Source organism: Coregonus lavaretus, assembly GCF_964263955.1.
Source record: "Coregonus lavaretus genome assembly, chromosome: 5".
NCBI classification, from domain to species: Eukaryota; Metazoa; Chordata; class Actinopteri; order Salmoniformes; family Salmonidae; genus Coregonus; species Coregonus lavaretus.
In genome coordinates this window covers 71941230-71955737 of record NC_139992.1, presented here as the reverse complement: position 1 = coordinate 71955737, position 14508 = coordinate 71941230, and the positions used below count along the sequence as shown (strand labels likewise).

Genomic DNA, 14508 nt, shown 5'->3' with positions numbered 1-14508 from the left:
GACGTCCCAGGTGGGGGCCGCCCATTCCACCCTCCAGCACCTCCAAGCCGAGCCCGATGGAGCTCGGAGGTGCTGGCGCTAGAGGAAGGAGAAGAAGGAGCCCGAGGGGGGCCGTCCCCTGCACCAACTGTGGCCGTGGAGGGCACACCGCGGCTAGGTGCTGGGGAGGGTCCCCTGGTGGAGGAGAAGGCAGGTCACACATTGGGGAGTCCTCCCAGGTGAGTAGGCGCCCCACTTACCCAGAGCTTTCTGTCGTACACATAACCATACCTGTTTGTTTTCCACAGGTTGCACCTCGTTCCCAGCATAAGGCGCTAGTAGATTCAGGCGCAGCTGGGAATTTTGTAGATCGCAAATTCTGTGTAGAGTTAGGGATTCCCCTCCTTCCGGTTAATAATCCTTTCCCTGTACATGCCCTAGATAGTCGTCCGTTAGGATCCGGGTTGATTAGGGAGGTCGCAGCGCCACTTAGGATGGAGACGCAGGGGGGTCATGAGGAGACGATTCAGCTCTATCTGATCGACTCTCCTGCGTATCCGGTGGTACTGGGGCTTCCCTGGTTGATTACCCATGATCCTACTATTTCGTGGCGAGAGAAGGCTCTTAAAGGGTGGTCTGCTCAGTGTGAGGGGCTATGTCTGGGTGTTTCCGTAGGGGCGACCTCGGTGGAGAGTCCGAACCAGATGCCCGCATTGCACATTCACCCCGAGTATGAGGATTTAGCACTCGTGTTTAGCAAGACAAGAGCGGCACGGTTGCCGCCTCATAGACAGGGGGATTGTGCGATAGACCTCCAGGCAGGAGCTGCGCTCCCGCGGAGCCATGTGTATCCGTTGTCACAGGAGGAGAAGAGGGCAATGGAGACATACATTGCCGAGTCTCTGAGACAGGGATACATACGGCCCTCCACTTCACCCGCGTCCTCAAGCTTCTTTTTTGTGAAGAAAAAGGATGGAGGTTTGCGCCCGTGTATTGATTACCGCGGTCTAAATCAGGTGACTGTGAAATATAGTTATCCACTTCCGCTGATTGCGACTATGACGGAGTCATTACACGGGGCACGGTTCTTCACAAAATTGGACCTCAGGAGCGCATATAACTTGGTGCGCATTAGAGAGGGCGATGAATGGAAGACAGCATTTAGTACTACCTCCGGTCATTACGAGTATCTCGTCATGCCATACGGGTTAATGAATGCTCCATCAGTCTTCCAATCCTTTGTAGATGAGATTTTCCGGGACATGCAGGCGCAGTGAGTAGTGGTGTACATAGACGATATTCTGGTGTACAGTTCTACCCGGGCCGAGCATGTAGCCCTGGTGCGCAGAGTATTGAGGAGATTGTTGGAGCATGACCTGTATGTCAAAGCCGAGAAATGTCTGTTCTTCCAGGAGTCGGTCTCCTTTTTGGGTTATCAGTTGTCTGCGTCAGGGGTGAGGATGGAGGTTGACCGTGTGTCAGCCGTGCGTAATTGGCAAACCCCAACCACGGATAAAGAGGTGCAGCAGTTCTTGGGTTTTGCGAATTACTACCGGAGGTTTATCCGGGGTTTTGGACAGGTGGCAGCTCCCATAACGTCCCTTCTGAAGGGGGGTCCAGTGCGCTTGCGGTGGTCAGCTGAGGCGGACAGGGCTTTTGGGAAACTGAAGGACCTGTTTACCTCGGCTCCAGTGCTGGCGCACCCGGATCCCACTTTACCATTCCAAGTGGAGGTGGACGCGTCTGAAGCCGGTATCGGGGCTGTTCTCTCACAACGGTCCGGCACACCACCTAAACTCCGCCCCTGTGCTTTTTATTCGAAAAAGCTCAGTCCGGCGCAGCGTAATTATGACGTAGGGGACAGGGAGCTGTTAGCCGTGGTACAGGCCCTAAAGGTGTGGAGGCATTGGCTTGAGGGGGCTCAACACCCTTTTCTCATTCTGACTGACCACCGTAACCTGGAATACATTCGGGCAGCTAGGAGACTGAATCCTCGCCAGGCTCGGTGGACTATGTTTCTAGCCCGGTTCGTGTTTAAGATCACTTACATCCCTGGGTCCCAGAACGGGAAGGCAGATGCCCTGTCTCGGCGGTATGACACAGAGGAGAGGTGCGTGGAGCCCACTCACATACTACCTAAGTCTTGTCTGGTTGCACCGGTGGTATGGGAGGTCGATGCGGAGATCGAGCGGGCATTACGCACCGACCCTAGCCCTCCACAGTGTCCGGTGGGTCGGACGTACGTCCCGCTCGAGGTCCGGGATCGGCTTATTTATTGGGCTCACACGTCACCCTCCTCTGGGCATCCAGGTATTGGCCGGACGGTGCACTGCCTTAGTACAAAGTACTGGTGGCCAACGTTAGCCCGGGATGTGAGGATTTATGTCTCCTCCTGCTCAGTGTGTGCCCAGTGTAAGGCGCCCAGACACTTGCCCAGGGGTAAGTTACAACCCCTGCCCGTTCCACAACGACCCTGGTCTCACGTCTCGGTGGATTTTGTTACCGACCTTCCCTCCTCACAGGGGAATACCACCATCCTGGTCGTTGTGGATCGGTTCTCGAAGGCCTGTCGTCTCCTTCCCATGCCGGGTCTTCCTACTGCCCTACAGACCGCTGAGGCTCTATTTACTCACGTCTTCCGGCATTACGGGGTACCCGAGGATATAGTGTCTGATCGAGGCCCCCAGTTTACCTCCAGAGTCTGGAGAGCGTTTATGGAACGGTTGGGGGTTTCGGTGAGCCTTACCTCGGGTTACCACCCGGAGAGTAATGGGCAGGTCGAACGTGTCAACCAGGATGTGGGTAGGTTTCTGAGGTCATATTGCCAGGGCCGGCCGGAGGAGTGGGCGAGATATGTGCCCTGGGCCGAGATGGCACAGAACTCTCTCCGCCACTCCCCCACTAAACTAACTCCTTTCCAGTGTGTGTTAGGGTACCAGCCGGTTCTGGCACCTTGGCATGAGAGCCAGATCGAGGCCCCTGCGGTGGATGAGTGGGTGCGGCGCTCGGAGGAGACGTGGAACGCTGCACACGTCCATCTGCAGCGAGCCATCCGTCGACAGAAGACGAGCGCCGACCTCCACCGCAGTGAGGGGCCAGTGTACGCACCTGGAGATCGAGTCTGGCTCTCAACCAGAAACCTGCCCCTCCGCATGCCCTGCCGGAAGCTGGGTCGGCGGTTTGTGGGGCCTTTTAAAGTCCTGAGGAGATTGAACGAGGTGTGTTACAGGTTACAACTGCCCATTGATTACAAAAATATGAACCCCTCGTTCCATGTGTCTCTCCTCAGGCCGGTGGTAGCTGGTCCACTCCAGGACTTTGAGATAGAAGAGACTCCTCCGCCCCCGTTGGACATCGAGGGGGCTCCGGCGTACACTGTTCGGACCATCCTAGATTCGAGACGCCGGATGGGGGGTCTCCAATATCTCGTGGAGTGGGAGGGGTACGGCCCGGAGGAGCGGTGCTGGGTGCCGAGGAGGGACATCCTAGACCCGTCTCTTCTGACCGAGTTCCATCGTGGTCATCCTACGCGCCCTGCTCCGCGTCCTCCTGGTCGTCCCCGAGGCCGGGGGCGGCGCACGGCTGGAGCCGCGCGTCAAGGGGGGGGTACTGTCACGGTTTCGGCAGAGGCGGCTCCTTCTCCTTGTTCGGGCAGGCTTCGGCGGTCGTCGTCTCCGGAGTACTAGCTGCCACCGTTCGATGTTTCATGTTAGATTGGTTTTGTCTGTTTGTCACACCTGTTCATTGTTAAGTGTTCATTAGGCACCCTATTTAGTTCTCTTGTGTTTGGTCAGGTGTTGTGTGTAATTGTTCGATATCACGTGTTGTTATTGGTCCACTGTTCTGTGCTCTCTGTATTTTGTTTTGTTTTAGAGAGTCCTGCACGTTGTGCGCATTTACTTTGGACATTCCAGTGTGCGTATGTTTCGCCTGTGGCCTGTTGCCGTGTTGGCTTGTACTGTCGGACTTCACTAAAGACATCAGTTCTTTGAATCTCTGTGTCCTGCGTGTGATTCCACGTTCCCTCTACACTCAACCCTGACAGCGGGTTTGCAAAATTATATCATATCATGGAATTATACCATTTATAAAATGGTCAGATATATATATATATATATATATATATATATATATATATATATATATATATATATATATATATATATATATATATTTTTTTTTTTTATACAGACTAGCTAAAAAATAAGTGAAAATTGACTGATTATCCAATGGATTATGATAATTTTCTGATTTTAAAAAAGCACACCCTATTTTAATTTGCTCCATGGCTCAGGCGACCAAGTGGACACAATGCTGTTTGGCTCATCTCAGTCGCGAAGAGGAATAACTTTGCAGCTGTTCTAATTAATAAACAATATTCAAAAAGGCATCCGCACATCTGAGCTATCTTTGTTGCAGGTGCATGGTAACAACTAAATAACATGAAAGAAAAGAGAAATACTAGCAAGAGCAGTGTGCGGGTTCCTCTTTTCCTTCATGATTAATAAACAATGCCATGCCGGTGGGTGGTAACATTCAAATAAAACTCAGCCCTGAAACAAAACAAATGTAGGCTGAAAATAATTTGTATGTCATATCATAGGAAAAGACACTGCATTCACACGGTGGGCAGTTCGGATTTGTCACTTCAACCCCAAATACTTTGACTAAAATGACTTATTGACTTAAATTGTTGAGCAACATCACGGGTAAGCTCTGGCCATCGTCTTTCAGCTCGAAAAAGGGGATTTCTACTGGTGTGGGCTTTTAAGCCTTCAGGCTAAATAAATAATAAGCATTTAGGCAAAGAACCACAATTTCAGCAATGTCCAAAGCGGTGAGTCTACACATAACAGTAATATGTTAACCATCCTTATGTTGTAGTAGCTGTCATATCCTCTGATAATGACAATGCCATCATATTTCCATAACCTCAAGAGTATAATTGACAACTACAACAAACAGTAGTCGACTTTCAACAAGTACACTACCACTTATACTTATATGGCGGACATTTTGGAACACACAATTACACTATGTTCCACATGGAAAGATTGACCATCTTCTTTGAAGTTGGGTCTGAATAATTACATGGCAGCACTTTCAAAGTAACACCTAGGCTAGGAGTTCCTCCCTGCAGTTGTGTTCACCAGATGCCTGTTCCGTATGTGTTGTTTAATCCACAATTAATGACAAGGAGTAGGAAGGAAGGAAGGGTGGGTGGGTGGATGGGTGAGTGGGTGGGGGGAGGACACAATGCCTTGTTGTATTAGCAACAAAACAACATAGTGGTTTACGTCAGCTAGCTAGCAAATACCATCACGTACAGTAAAGTAAATGAACGGACGAGACTCAATGGGTCTGGGAACTTCCCTGGTTTTTAGGGAGTGTGAGTGTGTGTGAAGGCTATTCATAGGTGTGTTCAGTATCTTGGTAAGGTATGTGCAGTGTGTGTGAGAATATGCCTGAGTTAAGGGCTAATATGTTATGGGTCTGGCATATTTCCTGTGTCCTGGTTTTTATTAGCTGTATTATGCCCTTGTAGCTGCCTGTAATCAGTGCTGACACTGCCAGGACTCACCGTCAGGGAGGGCGGTGTCTGATGGGTGAGGTACAGTACAGTACCTTGTCAGGGAAGAAAATACCAGTGTGCATATGGTGTGAAGGTATGAGCAAACAAACATGTGGTGGAGCGCAATGGAACAAAGCTGTGCATCCCGCAGCTTTGCATTCTGGGAACGCCAGCGAGAACAAACATATAGAAACAGAATGACTAGACTAGACTAAACAGATTATGTTTATATTAGGAGAGCTTCATACTAAGACCATGGAACATCTTGCTACACATCACCAGACCTTTTTATTACACTATCATTACAATAATGTGAGGTTTGTGGATTTAACTGATTGGGTGAAAGATAATAGAATACAATATACTTCTTTTTTTTTTATTGTCAAATGGAAATGTGTCTATTTGCTGTCTTTCATTGCCAACCTCCTGGACACTGCACACATATACAGTTGAGGGCACTAAAAGGTTAGGTCACATTGGCAGAGCAATTGCCGCAATGCTTGTGCAACACAGAACTCTATCATCTACCAGTAGTTGTCAACCAGTAGTTGTCAAAACCTTAAAAAAACTAACCCGCAACTGAACACGAGAGGCTGGAAGTAGCTGCGGGTCAGCTGTAGTTAGCTGACCGGCATGCATGACCGCTCAGAACATGATGGCAGACAGACAGATGGAGAGAGTTTCTGGGCGAGGACACAGGACAGAGCTGTCTCTGTTCTAAGGCAGAGTCTCCTGAGGCTGACTCAGGGTTTCTCAACAACAACACCAGTCCCCCCGTGGAACATCTGAACAACGCCCAGGCAACACTAGCGTGTCACAGCAAGTGGATGTCAACACCAGTGTTAGAAGGCTACATTGTACATTATTCAGGCCTGGTTGAATGAACTGTCACAGGATGGTTGCGTAAGTGAGAGGGAATCAGATATAACTCCTCCTTAGTCAGGCTTTGAGAGGTAAACACATTTAGTATTCAATCAGCATCAACCTGTATCAATTTATGGTCAGGTTACCTCATCTTTAATCATCCTTCTGTCTTTGTCTTTCTTTCTCTTCTCTCTTCTCCTCTCACTCTCCCTCTCTCTATCCCCCTTTCCCCCTCCCCCCATTCATACACTTACTCACTTGGCCTGCATTCTTTCCAGAGACTCTTGATTACTCCATCTTACCAAAGGTTGGGCGTTTCTGTTTGTCTTCTCTCCTGTATCTTTGCATGTGGCGTGTTCACATAGAAAAGACGTAGCCATGCGCTACAACTCAGCACCGGAAAAGAAAGGGGCACTTGAGAAGAGGAGAGGAGTGATGAGAAAAACTCAACATATGTATTTCTTCTTGGCGTACAGTTGACTTGAAAGGCCATATGTTCACACGTTCTATGTGCAAATCATTCTGCACATGTGTTATAAGGCCCTGCCGGCACTGTAGGCAGTGAAAGTTCTTTGAACCCTTCCCAGTGACACATCCACTAGCACAGTGGTTCTGATTCCATTACTAGGGATCTGCCAGGTGGTGCATATTTTTGTTCTAACCCAGCACTAACACACCTGATTAAAATTTAACCGACACAGTTGAGTCTTCAAAACAACTGGCGGTCAGATATCAAATACAACCTTAATACCCATTAAAGCATCTCTTCATAACTCAATAAGAATCACCAAACCCTGTCCATATGACTGATCCCATGGCCAATGTGTTGCTTTGTTCTTTTGTTTTATTTGGAATGAACAGGATATCACTGGGCAGGGGCAATAATTATGTCCTATCGCATGACTTATAATTCAATTGTCTTTATGACTGTACCAGATTGTTGATTTGATATAAAGCCTGATAAAGCCTGATGTAGATGGCTGGTCACTTGAACATATCTCTCAACCTGCTGATCTTGTGGCAAAGAACAAATACCTTTACAAAATATATACCCTTCTCCTCTCCCTTCTGGTCTTCCCCTTCACCAGCTCGCAGTCCCACCCATATCCCACATGGACAGCAACTTCCGCACCCATTTCCTGGGTATCATGTTTTCTCTGCAGGAGATTACCCCCATCACCCCTCCCCACTCTCACCCCCATCCCTTTCTTCACTCTATCCCGAGTGAGTGCAGTCTCAATCACACGAAAAGGAAGGAAGTTCTGTGTTGTTCCTCGAAGGATTCCATCAACAGCTTTTGGACTTGGGCAATTGAAGGCATGGGCACACACTCGAAGCGAGATGGGGGTCGACCCGGTTGAGTTGTTCGACTGTTTGTCTTTCAACTCACCGTTACTTAAGAGGAATGACTTATTAAAATGGTACATCATATCTATCCGATGATATGGTCTTTGGCTGAGGGGAGAGTACAGATGTAGGATCTGAATTTGATCTCCCTGTTGCAGGAGAACTTTCCTGCAATGCAAAACATTTTAAACTTGTAGTGTTTGAAGTTTAAAACGGCTTCTGAAGTTTGTAATTTCCACTTTGAAATTTCAGACTTGATTTTTCCTTATGAAAAATGTATCAACCCCTACAAAAATGTCCATGAATTATAATCCAAATAATAATAATTGCTGCAGGATTATTTTCATCTGTATTAAACTGGCTCAAATTAAGATCCTAGTTATCTACACTAGTGGCTGCAGTGTGAATAAACACACCCTGAGATGAGGAAAAAAGCCCTCCTTCTAAAACCATTGTTCTCATGTGTGACCGACTAACATAGATCATTTTGATGTGATCTGATTTGATTAGATTTTTGGGTGTTAGACGGTCAAAGAACACAAGTAGAGAGAGTGGGCGTGGGCGTGGGGTTGGGGTTTGAAAGTGGCAATGAGAAGATGGGATGTGTGAGACTTGGGTCCAAAGCTGTTTCATAGGACTTCTTGGGTTTGGGTGACTAGTATTGAGGAATGAAGAAGGAACTATGTTTTTTTAACTGAACTTAGAAACTGAAATTGGGGCAGAAGCAGAGAACTAGGGTGGGTCGAAAAGAGGAATGAGAAGCAGAACATCCTCTGGCACATTTCCTCTTACGCATTTCTCTTTGCCATTCTAAGCAGAAAAGCTAAATCCCTCATGCCCATTATTCTTCCATGCCAAACTCTGGCCAAACTCTAAGATAATGAAAAAGCTTCCCTCGTCCTCTGCAACAACGACACAGCTTTCCAATTACCCTCTGCACGATAAATCAGCCTCCAATGGCAAAGTATCGTATCTGAGGTAAGTCACTGGAACAGGAGAGGAGCGAGCACATGCCAAATGATCTTGACAGCTGCTGTTGCTGGAGGTAAGTAAGGGCAAGACAGACTCTGCTGGGGTTGTGTTCCAAAAACTTATCTCAGAGAGGATGAGATACACATACTCCCTCTCCAACTAAAGACCAGTGGGGCCTGAATCTAAATGTACTGTACGTACGTACAGTATATATTTTAGGACACCCTCAGCCTCACCCTGCTAAAAGGTACACTGTACTAATGCACTTGAAAGAGCTCTGACTAATTTGGTTATTTTTCTTACTAAACGTTTTTCGATATCAACTGAAAACACAGGGGATATCTAGATTTATACGTGTACCTAGCTTTGTCAGCAGAGGAAGATAGCTAGCAATGCAGTTGAGACAGCTAGACACAGACATATAAATCAGACTTCTGTTCCCTTCAGGTGAGTAGAAAGCTGGGCCAGCTAAAGCAACCAAACCGCCATATCAAAGACGTGTCTCTCAGTTTATGTGTATATACAGGTGCCTGGATGTGTCAAAAAGTTAGAGACAGTAAATAATACGAAATAACGGACAGTCATTGTTCTCGTGCCAATTAGTGTTTTTTTTTTTTATTACCACCAAAACAGAGAAAAATGCTAAATAGAACCATGATGCTATTACGAATACAGATCTGAATCATGAAATTGGAAAAGATTCAGGGACAGTCTTCATGTTTTTTCTCTTCCCTTTGACTCACAATGGAAAAAGCATGTGGACAGCACATGGCAACTGCCAATGTTTGGGCCAAACCAACTGGGTTTCAGTCATTGATGTACTGTGGGTTCAACTCTGGGACACACCTAGCCATGACAAAGGTTCCATCTCATCATGAGACTATACCAAGATCTAAGACTATAAGGATTTTACACAACATGCCTCCAGTTGCAATTTTTCTGGGCTATTTACACTTTAGTAATTTAGCAGACACTCTTATCCAGAGCGACTTACAGTTTGTGAGTGCATACATTTTTTTAATTTTTTTTTTTTCATACTGGCCCCCCGTGGGAATCGAACCCATAACCCTGGCATTGCAAGCGCCATGCTCTACCAACTGAGCTACACGGGACTATAGATGGGGTATTGCGTATTCTGGCAAAGCATTGTCTTCTGTGCCCAGTGCTCTACAACTGAACCTTGAATGCTGAAGTTGGCCAATGGTAGTTCCAGTTGCAAGAGGAGGGGAGTTTTATTGGCTATAACAACACAAAACGCTTGATACATGGTTGGAGCATTCAGCTAACACCACAGACATCCAAGCTACCACTACATTTAGCTAAACAAGGGGTCTGAACTGCAGCTCGTCCAGTGGCAAAAATAATAAACAACATGGCCATAACTCTCTCATTATCAGCGGGAAATATAATGAAACTAGCTCTCATGCTGGGACCTATCTGGCCAAGGGAAACGGGGCGAGGAGTTGCAAAAAGAGCCTTCCAAAAGTGCCCAAAATGGCTGTCCAGTCCAAACAAAAACATGCTTTTCTTTTGGGGTTAAAAGAACAGAGATGGATGGTGAGGGAATTGTAGGGGAGGCAGGGGAAAATGAAAACACATACTTCATCACTGTGGAAGAAAGAAAGAAAGAAAGAAAGAAAGAAAGAAAGAAAGAAAGAAAGAAAGAAAGAAAGAAAGAAAGAAAGAAAGAAAGAAAGAAAGAAAGAAAGAAAGAAAGAAAGAAAGAAAGAAAGAAAGAAAGAAAGAAAGAAAGAAAGAAAGAAAGAAAGAAAGAAAGAAAGAAAGAAAGAAAGAAAGAAAGAAAGAAAGGAGAGGTAGGAGGTAGGTAGGTAACCTAGCCTAGCAGGTAGCCAAGCAGTTAAGAGTGTTGGGCCAGTAACTAAAAGGTTGCTTGTTCAAATCCCTGAGCCGATAATCTGGTGACACTAATTGCTCCTGTAAGTCGCTATGGATAAGAGCGTCTGCTAAAATGTAGGGGTGGTGATTAGCTGTGTGTATCTGCTTTCTCAGGCCTCCCTACTCATTTCCTTCCCAAAACACACTTGATGCCAGTAGCTGTATCTCTGGGCTGGTTGGTGCGCCTCTCAACCCAGGCTAATACCTATGAATGCACAAGTCTACAATATTCTTGGGACATTGGCTCAACTTCAAATAATGCAACAACAAATGTAATTATCAGAGCATTTTGGCAAGGACTATAGTCAACTGACAACATGTTTGGTGAAGGAAAAAATGGAGTGGCAGAATCAGAAGTACCCCATGATACAAGACTTGAACCATGAATGTTTGTTCAAAGAACAATTATTTTGCCATGGCTTATGTACAGTGTGCAGACTGCTACTACACAGAGCTCCATTTAGATTTTTCTCAGGCTTTTTAAAGTCCTCTTTTCTTGCACATGGGCCATCTTGTAAAATCAAACTGACAATCTAAACATTTAAAGAGGAAGGATTTAGCCAGGCAGTGACTGTTTGATTCCACAAACAGTAATTACGTCTGACGACTCTGGCTGGATGTAAGCCCCTTTGAGTTTCTAATCTACTAATCTACACACATTTCTCTGGCACGTCCGATAGCGGTTCGCTCTAACATTTTTGGCTCCCGCCAATGGCCGCTTAATGATTTTTATGAACCTCCTGTCTGTGTATGGACGGAGTAATACCCTCAACCCTACTCAACTCCACCCAGAAAAAAAAGAAACCTTCCCACAAAACGTTTTCATCTGCTTCCCATTTGGTTGTGTGATAACGTTATTACGACCTTGTAGAAACGTTTTGGGAGTCGATAATTGTTCGTTGGATATACACTCTCGCCACAGCATTCCCAATAATTTCTCACTTCAGGGGGAAGAGCCTAATGAATAATTGTGCTTTCCCTCTTAACCCCATTCACCTATATTTATGATCCACCAGAGACTTACACTTCATTTTGCTTGCCTTTGGAATTCAAATCAGGTCCAACCCACAGTCTAGCCTACGAGACTTGGCTGAAACTGGCTTCAGCTGAGTCCAAGGCAGTACCACTGAACCGTTATTGAAAAGCTATATATATTACAGTAAATACAATTACTGATGGTGTCACCTCCGACAACTAGAAACTGTGTTGCGGAGTTGACACACATAAAGCTAGAATTAGATTAAAAAAGCAAGCTGGATAGCGACCAAAATAGACACTCTAAAGCTAGTAGTACACACATCTCTTCTGTCTTAAACTCCATCAAAATCCACCAACCAATGAAGGTCCCTCCACCCATAAACCCTAGTATAGAGACCTTTGTTGATCACTCCACCTCAGTGCTCCACAGCTCAAAAGGTACCACTGACTTCATAGAAGACACCGTCAGTACTCCACATTGCCACTCCATCTACAGTCTGTGGGAAGGGACAGGCTCTATTTTGTCTGATTAAGAGCTATGTAGAAACCCTAGGTTTTACCTTTCTGAACTGTTTGCACAGCGGTGGAGTGAGAGAGTCCCACACAGACTGGCTCTTCCATCTACACCGAGCAGGCCCAAAGACCTCCAGAATAGTGTTAACTAGGAGAACTTGGATGAGTGGCGTAAAGGGTAGTGGAAAGGGTAGGTTCATTTGTCACTGGTATTTTGCTAGTTGATGACATGACAACACAGAGCAAACAGCACCTGTGCACACATATGACTTCACTTCTCCATCTCCTTGGCTCCAGACAGGAAAATATAGACAAACATCGAAGTGACACCTCACATTGGTTTGGATGAAGCTCTGTTCCCATGGGTAACAGTGGAATGACAATCCTCTCAAGTCCTCTTCCCACAAATCTCCATCTATTGTTTCTGTTGCCTCTATTCATCTTTCCACTCTCTCCCTTTCCCTGTCTCCTTCCAAAATACTAACTCGCACACTTTAAATGTAAATGCTTTTCCTCTCTCTCACAGAAACACAAAACACATACACACAGACACATACAAAGTCACCGAAACATTATGTTGGTACACGCAGTCTGACCATTTGTTTTTAGTAGCGGAGGTTATGCAGGGGCTACGTGTAAGTCTTATCTAAATATGGATGTGGAGATTTATCCCTGTAGCGAGTCAGTGTGGAAACTGTCTCAGCATGACTGATTTATTACCACCACTTGGATTCCGAAAGTACAAGATCACATATGAATCAAAACGGAGCAAAGTGTTGGGGGCAATGGGATTATCTTCACCTCACCTCTTTAGCTAGTAAATTATTCATTAATAATTAACTCATGTCCTCAGGCCATGCTTGCTTGATTGAATGCTGTTAGTGCTCAAGTTAGCCTTTATCAACTATCATTCACTACATTACAAATATTTAATGTCAAGGCTAAAAGTGAATTGCGAGCTGCTAAAGGCAAATCGCAGAGGGAACATTTATCTAACTAGAGAAAAGGGAGGTTTATCCATGTTTGTCCATGTTTGCTGATTGGGAGTATTTTGATTCATACTTTCATCACAATTTAATGAAGAAAGAGCATCTGTGTTCCGGACCTGTTTTCACAAATCAGCCTTGGAATTACCAAGCACGTTTCTTCCTAGCAAAGAACTCCAACAACAACACCAACAAGAGAGAACACCATTTCATATTTTGTTATTTCACGCTTCATACAGTATGCCTCCCCCAACTCATCTTATTGGTTTCAATCTTTTTATTAATGTCAGATTAGTCGTGGGGTCATGAATGTGATGTGAAAACAGGACGTGTGTGTATTTGTTGCGGGGAGCGTTGATTGAAATACAGTTTGTTCTCATTTTAAGAACCAGCAGACCGTGGAGATAAGAGGACACATGGGCTGGTCATTACTCACTGCTTCAGAACTTTCCCTCAAAACAGTGGGCGGCTATTTATTTACTTATGTATTTAATCATTTATCTGAGTAGGTCAAAGCTGTATGCTGGAAAACCTTGGTAGAGCATGGGTGGAGTAGGCATTGTGGTGCTCATGTGAATCTTCTTTCTTTTTCGACTTCACACCAACATCATTTTTATTTTAAATTGAATTAGACAGTCATCCACCAGATGCATTGCACTTTAGCTTGTGCTAATTTGTCTTCGCCACTCCTACGAGACTGACTGGTAAACCATTGCCACCCTTTGTCCCCCTCGCCAGGCCGCTTTGCACCCCTGGTATTTCCTGTCAGTCCGAGCTGGAGTAGGGTAGCGGGTAGAGCTGGCAGCTCCGGACCATTTCAGTAATGGCTGCAAGATGAAGGGCGGTGATGTATGGTCTGGGTGTGTTTGTGCGTGTGTGCATGTGTGTGTGTCTGCATTGAGGAGGGTGGGTGCTATAAGTCTAAAGTCTAGTAGATCTCTCACTGCAACCTATAGACAAACTCACTATTTTCTCCACACCAAGCCCTCCCTCCCTCCCTGCCTTTCTCTTTCTCTTTCTCTTTCCTCCACTCCTTCCCATCTTCTTCCAAGTGCCTCTGCTTCAAAAACAAGTCCATCATGTAACAAGCCAGTAGACAATGTAGCGAGGGGTTCATTTTTAGAAGGGGGTGATCTCGAACATGCAAGGGTTCAGCCAAACCAAACACCTGCTGGGACAGCTTGCACTTGTTTTCAGATTCCTCCAATGTTCGGAGAGTACAGGAACACTGTTCCAGCCGAGGCCCCATCCGCCTCATCAACAGAACATTTCCTTCTAATAAGCTCTGCTTGGCTTTGAAGGAGAGAGAGTGGAGCACACCAGAGCACTAAGCGCCAACTGAGGATAAAAGTATTTGTACAGTTACTCTTGGAATGTTCTGTCACAATGCCTACATAAGGC

At 45.9% G+C, this 14508-nt stretch overlaps 1 protein-coding gene across 1 annotated transcript in view; it reads right to left on the bottom strand.

Annotated features, from left to right (window-relative positions):
- tns1b (tensin 1b) overlaps positions 1-14508 on the bottom strand; it is a 274098-nt gene that overhangs the window by 132438 nt on the left and 127152 nt on the right. The gene's annotated exons all lie outside the window — the stretch shown is intronic.